Below are 7,584 nucleotides of genomic sequence, written 5' to 3'. Positions count from 1 at the left end.
GTGAATAATGTGCGATTAATGCCTATTCTTTAATCACAGCCTGGCAAACAGTGATTTATTTGTCAGTCATGTGGCCTAGAACAGAAGTATTGAACATGCAGTCTGCAATATTCCTGAGTGTCAATGAAATTGGAATAAAATATAATTGGGAAATATTTAACAAAAACAAGAATACAATAAAGGATAGATAATTTTGCATTTTAGAATTGTCAATATGTGTCCTGTAAGAATCCTTATTTATCTCCTAGGTGCATTTTCTTTAAATATATAAGCCCATGATCTCAAATTAACTATTTGATTTCTAAGTTCCCTTCCAAACTCCAAAATTCAAGCTCCAAATAAAATCTGGTCTTTTGCAGGAAAGCTCTTCCAACGCCCTGTAAGGCCAGCACCTTCCCTCTGTTGTTCCCTTGATATCTAGCTAGCTTTTAAACAATCTTTTGCTTATTTTCTGCCCCATTATATAGCGAGCTCCTTGAGAGCAGGGACGATGTTTTCCCTTTCTTTGTATCCTTATCTCTTAGCATAGAGTTCCTGGCACATAGTTGGTATTTATTAAACATTTATTGGCTGATTAATGTATAAAAGTAAAAAAAAAAAACCAGACTTTGAACTTTGGCAGTCCTGGTAAAGCTCTGTGCATGAACCAAGCCATAGACTATATGTCTGTCACCAGAAGACTAGTCTAGCTAAGTTAAAAGAAAATCATACCAGAATGTTGACTGTTACATATTGTTTACTTGTTGGATGGGGAGGGAATAGAGAGGAAATGGGGGGTGGGGCTGTGATATTAAGGTAAAGAGGGTTTGTGATTAGCATCTGTGGAGCAAAAATTCATATAGAGGAAATCCTAAGTCTTTGGTAATACTAAAGTGAGATAATTATTTAACTTTAGTGTGCTTCAAAATATGATAAAAATGCAAGTAGAGAATTATGTAAACCTGCTTTCATTTATAGCTGAATTTACATTCTCCTAGAACTGGCATATCAACCCCAAATTTATGTTCACCTAGAATTGGTATATCAATCACTTGGGTGAGATCCCTTTGTTTGAAGGCAGTCTGGTGCAGTGGTAAGAGTGCAGCATTTGATATCAAAAGACATGGATTATAAACCAACTTCTGCCATTGAGTGCTAGTTTGATTTAGAGTAAGTCAACTAGGCCTCAGTTTCTTCACATTTAAAATAAAGAGAGTGGACTAGATGACTTTCAAAGTCTCTTCTATCTCTAAATGTATTATTTTAAGGAAAATGCCACCTTGATGTACCCTTATTGCTTCTCCTCTCTTCTGTTCTGTTTTCCTTCCTCCACAAAAATTAGGTAGTCAACAAGTATTTATCAGGCGTTTAATCAGTAGTAGACACTGGGACTAAGGGCTGGGAATACAAATATTAAAAAGTTTACATTCAATGGAGGAAGACTAAACATCAAAGGAAGTTGAAAAGTGGAGCTAGGGTTGGGGTGAATTGAGGTACCCAGCATAAAGACATGCAGGAAAAGTCCAGGTTACAGACTGATGAGAAATGAAAAGATGGCTGGCCAGGGTTCCCTCCTTAAATGGAATTTCTGGGAGCAACCATCCAATCAGAGGGAGGGATTTGAAAGTGACCAATTGCCTAGGTATGAATTCCAGAGTTAAATTTTCCTTAAGGATGTTCTAAACCAATAGTTTAGGGGGATGAGATAGAAGGTAAATTAGGTAACAGGTCATCATGGAACTATATACTAAGCAAGCCTTCCAAACATATTTACAGGATGAGTGAATGAATGAATGAATAAATAGGTCAAATATGATTTGAATATTTCAGAAGGTAATGATTAATGCTGCATAGAACCATAGTTATGAAATTTCTTCTCCCTGTCTTGAAGTTGCTTGATCATACTATATAGTACACAATCTCTTGAAGGCAACTTCATTAGAATTTATGAGGGGAAAAAAACCCAACAAAACAAAACATGGAAATACTCAAGAGAAAAATAACATGATATCTTTAGCTCAGTTTTCAAATAATGAGGATTCACATGCAGGAAGCCCTTAAGTGAAAAAAAAAACATTATGAATTGGTTAAAATTGTTTGTTTTTCAAGTTGATCCATTATGTTAATATTGTTTTCTCCAAAACAATTTAGATTTTGCATTTTTATTAAATAATTTAAGTTATCATTCTCAGCAGGGGAAAATGATAAATACTTTGGGGGAAAGTTGTTTTTATTTTTAATTTCATCCAAGTACTAAGCTAGATAATTTTTAGCAAATTCGATTGTGGTGGAATGAACAATGCTCTAAAAGTTCAGATACCATAGTATGAGTGCCTACCCTGTCTCTGACTGCCCATATAATTTTAGCTAGTTGTTTACTCACTTTGAGCCTCCATCATTTTTTTTTTATCTGAAATTGGAAATAACAATCTTTGCATTACTTCCTAAGGTTGTTCAGAAGAAAAAATAAGATGATATATGCAAACCACTTTGGAAATATAAAATGTTATATAAATATAAGTTGTTGAAATTAAAAAAAAAAGATTTCCTAGTTGAAATAAAAAAAATACTATTTAAAAATCCTCTTAGTTTACTTCAATTGGTTAACTCACCTGGGAGGTGAAATTCTTTAGATTTCAACATAGTGCAAGCTCTAGAGCTATTCTTCTAATCCCTACTTGTAGTGACAAGTTAAGTCACCAGAACAAAGCTGTTGTTTGTATCCTCAGAGTTTAGGAGGAACCCTGAGGAACATGAGTTTCTCTTTCTCTTATTTATTTACTGATATATCTCCCACCACTGTGCTTTTTCTCATGATTATAAATTGATAGCAATTAGTCATTGAGGTAATTAGCTTTGACAAAGGGATACCTACTATGATGGTACACAAAGGGATATCTACTTGTAATGGTAATGGTAATTTGAAGATCTTCCCAGCCCCTTAATAAGTCTAAGGGAATTTGAAGACCTTCTCTGCTCCTTATTATGCTGAATATAAACACATGGAGCACACAATGGGAGGAGCTTGCTGAAAGGATGGAACAGGAAGAAGCAGGGTAGAGCACAAGCAAAGCTGAGAGAAAGCAGCACAAAGGCAGAGAAGTTAGCATGAATGAGAGGGGGGTATTTTTGCTTAAGGGACCCTGTTTTGACAGAGGGATGTCTTGGGGATGTCAGTGCTTGGTGCATTGGTTATATGTATCAACTTTTTGATTGCTATGATGGATTTGGTTTTCTGGTGTTGGGATTCAGCTTTCTGATATTTGAATAAATATTTTGGTTCTGTCTTCCATTTGGAGAGTCTGTTACATTTTGCGATTCAGAACTACATAACCACTGTGGGCTCTGTGAATATTGCATTGGCATTATACTACTATAATGGCAAAATTGATATCATTGGTATAAAACATCTCAAAAATCTATGACTTTTTAAAAGAGGCAGTACACAAACACATATGTATGTGTATATGTATGTCTGAATGTGTATGTATGTGTGTAGGTGTGGGTGTGTGTATTCAGCAATTCTCCTCTTTCCTCAAACTCCCTCTCTCCTTTTAGTATCCTTCCACTTAGCAAATCCTTCCCCTAAAATTCAGGGAAATGAATCTAGAGGGAGTATTTAACTCTCCATCTTTTGGTCCTAAGTCTTTAGACATTTGCTCTTCTCCACACATACATAACCATATTTTATATAGTCATAGAGTTATAGTGTCATCCTTTCCTCTGTATTTGCCATACCCAAGACATAGAAACAAATGTTGGATTATATTGTTTGTAATTGTTTGGATAAATAGATAATATTCATAAATGAATGATTTGAATGTCTCCTGAAATCTTCCTGGGAATTGGCTAAGCAACAATATTTGCTCCTTACAAATTAAGGTGTATTCTATAGCACTTAGGAAATAGAAATGGGCTACTTTTAGATTAGGAAAAAAGATAGAAAGATTTAAATTGTCAACCAATATTTTTAGATTGAGTCATTCTTTTAAAGTCAAAATTTTAAGAGCAGCTAAGAAGCAACAATGATCACCTCTTGAAAAATAAGCAGTTTGTAGAAATCAGTCTTATTTAGTGATATGGTAGAAAGAATACTCAACTTAGATTTGGGAAACTTTGATACAATTCCCAAATCCCAGCTCTGATACTATCTCTACAATGCTGGACAAATCATTTAATCTTTCTGAGACTCTCTTCATTAAATAGTGTAACATAATGTACACTGCCCACCTGAATGAATTTTATAAAGAAAGCAGTTGTTGAACCTTTGAGTACTATAGAAATGTGAATAATTACCACTATTAGTAGCATTAGTATTAGTCATTAAGTTTAACATGATCAAATAAACACATAGAAAAAGTCATAGGTCAAAGGTTTAAGCATCAAATCAACATATTTTTCTAGATTCCACTATCAATATTTTATGTAAAATCATAGTACTTTGTGTTTCATTATAAAAATTATAGAAATATGTCTTAGAGACAATTAACATATAGTGCATTTTAAGAGCACAAAAATATTTAGGATGAAATATCAATTTGAAAGCAATGTCCCCCAAAATTCTAGGAGGTCTATTGTCTCATTAACAATAAAGAACCAATAACCACCAAAAATCATCCTTTTTTGCATAATCATTTTTCATATGAAATCATTAGCTTCCTCATAAAATTGTTAGAGATAGAAAATTATTTTAAAAAATCATTAGTTACAGGGCATTACAATATAAAAATCATGGGCATAATACTCCATCATTTTTTGCATAAAATATTTCTCATGTGCAAGATCATTTATGTTGATAAATAACTTTTTAACTAGCTTCATTGTCCAATAGTCAGCCTGTTGTTAGCTGTTTCATTTCAAAAGTAATTTTTGTGGTGAGGACATTTGTTAGTTATGAAAAATCCTGAAATGAACTAGAACAAACATCACTTTTCATCCAACCAAAAATGACATTTAAAGAAAGCAGTTTTGTTCCATGTAATCTACAGCTCAGATGTTCACAGGAAGCAGCTGTTCCTTTCTATTTGCCATCATTTTATCACTGCGTAACTTCTATTCACTAAAAATTTTGGCTTCCTTCCCTCCTTCAAAAAACAAAGAAAAATAAGAAAGACATTTTATAAAAAAGTGTCAAAGAGCTCCGAGCATTGGAAGGTGAATTGTTGATGATTGACTTTGCCGTAGAAATCTTATTATGAGATCAATCCCATGTGTATTGCAGGCACAGGAGGTGACATGATAACATTTCTTTTCCTCCATCCTTCACAAATTTTCGGGTTGAGAAAAATTTAATGCAAATGTAGAAAAGTTTGATGAGGAAGATATCTCATTGCTTTCTTTTCCTTGTAATGATAGCCAATAAAGAGGAATTCTGCTTGGCTTACTCTTCTCCTTTAACAATTGCATTCTATAATGGAGTCTTCTCTCAATAGACAGTGATGGACCAAAACAACTGACTCAACAAATCATGTATTTTATTTTAAGATGATGAGTCATATTTGTTAAGAGAAGACTTCTAGAAAAGGAGCCAGAATTGAATAACATGGTTTTAACAAAAGAAAAGATTATTAGAAATAGATGAATTATCTTCCATCACTGTACTATTTTACATATTAATAAAATAAAACTTAGAGATGGAGAGGTGATGCACCAAAATTCAGATAACTAATCAGTGACAGAACTTGGTAAGAGTCAGATAGCTAGGAAATTAAAATTTATTAAGCATTGTGCTAAGTGTTGGTGTTACAAATACAAGTGAAGAGACATTGTTGCCCTCAAGGAGCTTATTATTTTTAATTTTTTTTGAGAGGGGAAGGAAAGTCAATTAGGGTTAAATGACTTGCCCAAGGTCACACAGCTAGTGAGTGTCAAGTGTCTGAGGCTGGATATGAACTCATGTTCTTCTGACTACAGGGCTCTATTCACTGTGCCACCTAGTTGCCCCATGGAAATTATTCTGATGTAGGAATCAACACACAAAAAGGAACTGAAAAGCAGAGGTGGAGAGAGAAAGTAACTTCAAGATGAAAGAGGATGAAACTTGGAAAGTTAGAAGCAGAGCCAGATGAGGAATGAAACATTGATAGACTTGGCCTTCCCCAAAATGTAGGTCCCAGAAGAAACTCAACAATGGGATAAAAGGACCAGCATGGTCAAGAGGTGTTCTAGAATGAAAAGGATCCAGATGCTGATGGAAATTCCTAGCAGAACAAGGCAGTTGAGTCATATTGACAAAGTACGAAAAGTCAGAAGCATAGCCAGGAAAAGAATGAGCTCACTCAATTTTTTTTAATGAATATAAATCCTGGACTTTACTTAGTGAATCATGCAGCATCATCTCAGTTTTCTTGTGCTTTGGAGATCACACAAAGAGAGAAACTTCATGATATTATCATCCTCATGGTCAAGAATTTCATATATCCATCTAAAATCTCTCTTAAGTTTCATCATATTTAGAACAGGTTATCATTTTGTTGTTGTTTCCAACTATGCAAAGTAAAAAAATATGCAAAAAAATACAAAAGAAAAATATCAATATTTTTTGGAATGTGTTTTAAATGAGTGTTTGTATGTTTAGTACCTCTATGCACCAATCTCCTTATGTTTAGCTTCAAGGTTTAAATAATTTTAAGAAATTACACTACTATATAATGGTGGTACAGCTCATAAAATAATCAGTTTTACTGCTTTAATTCTACTGTTTACATGCAGATTGAAAAAACTGAAATGGACAAATGTATAATTTATGAGAAATTACATTTTCCTTAGATTTATAAACATATCCTCTTGGATTTGCATGGTGCTGCAGGATGCTTTGCTAAGGGTATAGATGGTAACTTGCTGTCTAAATTTTCATCCACTAGATTGCCATGAGAGCTTACTCTGTAATACTAGGAAAATAAGATTTCCCCTTCAGGAACTGGAACAAGATCCTATAACTCAGTGAACATCAAATCACCCCTTCTAGTCCCATAGACAAGGGATATCAGGACCTTAATCAATAGGTGACCAAGTCAGGCTCTCCCCAGCAAGATCATTTCAAGTATGAATTTCTACATCCAGAGACTGGCCCTAACCTCCCACTTAAAGGTGGGAAAACAACACTTGAATTCTATCTTACTTTTTGAATGGTGGGAGTAATGAGTACAGAATTTTATTACATGTAAATCACTGTGCCTACCTTATAAAGGTGCTGGGAGGATACTTGAGGTATTTGGAAATACCGTTTGAGATTTTTGAAGGACAGTGTCCCATAAAAGCATTTCATGCATGCAAACTCCTCCTTGGCTTGTCCCACATTGACTCATTTTGTAGAGGGGGGAAATAAGCAGTATCTGTGCATTCCTGCTACTATTAACTAGTCAGATCAAGTAAGTGTAAATAGTTTTGCTTTCTTCAGCAATCAAAAATCTAAATATTTATAGGAAGTCAATTATGCTGCCCTACAGTTATGTTTAGCTTCTACTCCATGCGTTTCTTTCTATAGTCTCTATAACTTTTGTAGATTAATGTGTTAATGTTTCTAGGAACTTCTTTCCTTTGCTTGAGATGAAGAAAAGAAGGAAGGAAGGAAGGAAGGAAGGAAGGAAGGAAGGAAGGAAGGAA

This window comes from Petaurus breviceps, unplaced genomic scaffold, assembly GCF_028583685.1.
Source record: "Petaurus breviceps papuanus isolate PSGF00001 unplaced genomic scaffold, PetGlider_PUasm1.0 189, whole genome shotgun sequence".
NCBI classification, from domain to species: domain Eukaryota; kingdom Metazoa; phylum Chordata; class Mammalia; order Diprotodontia; family Petauridae; genus Petaurus; species Petaurus breviceps.
The sequence above is the reverse complement of the archived record's forward strand: the minus strand, read 5'-3'. Positions refer to the sequence as shown.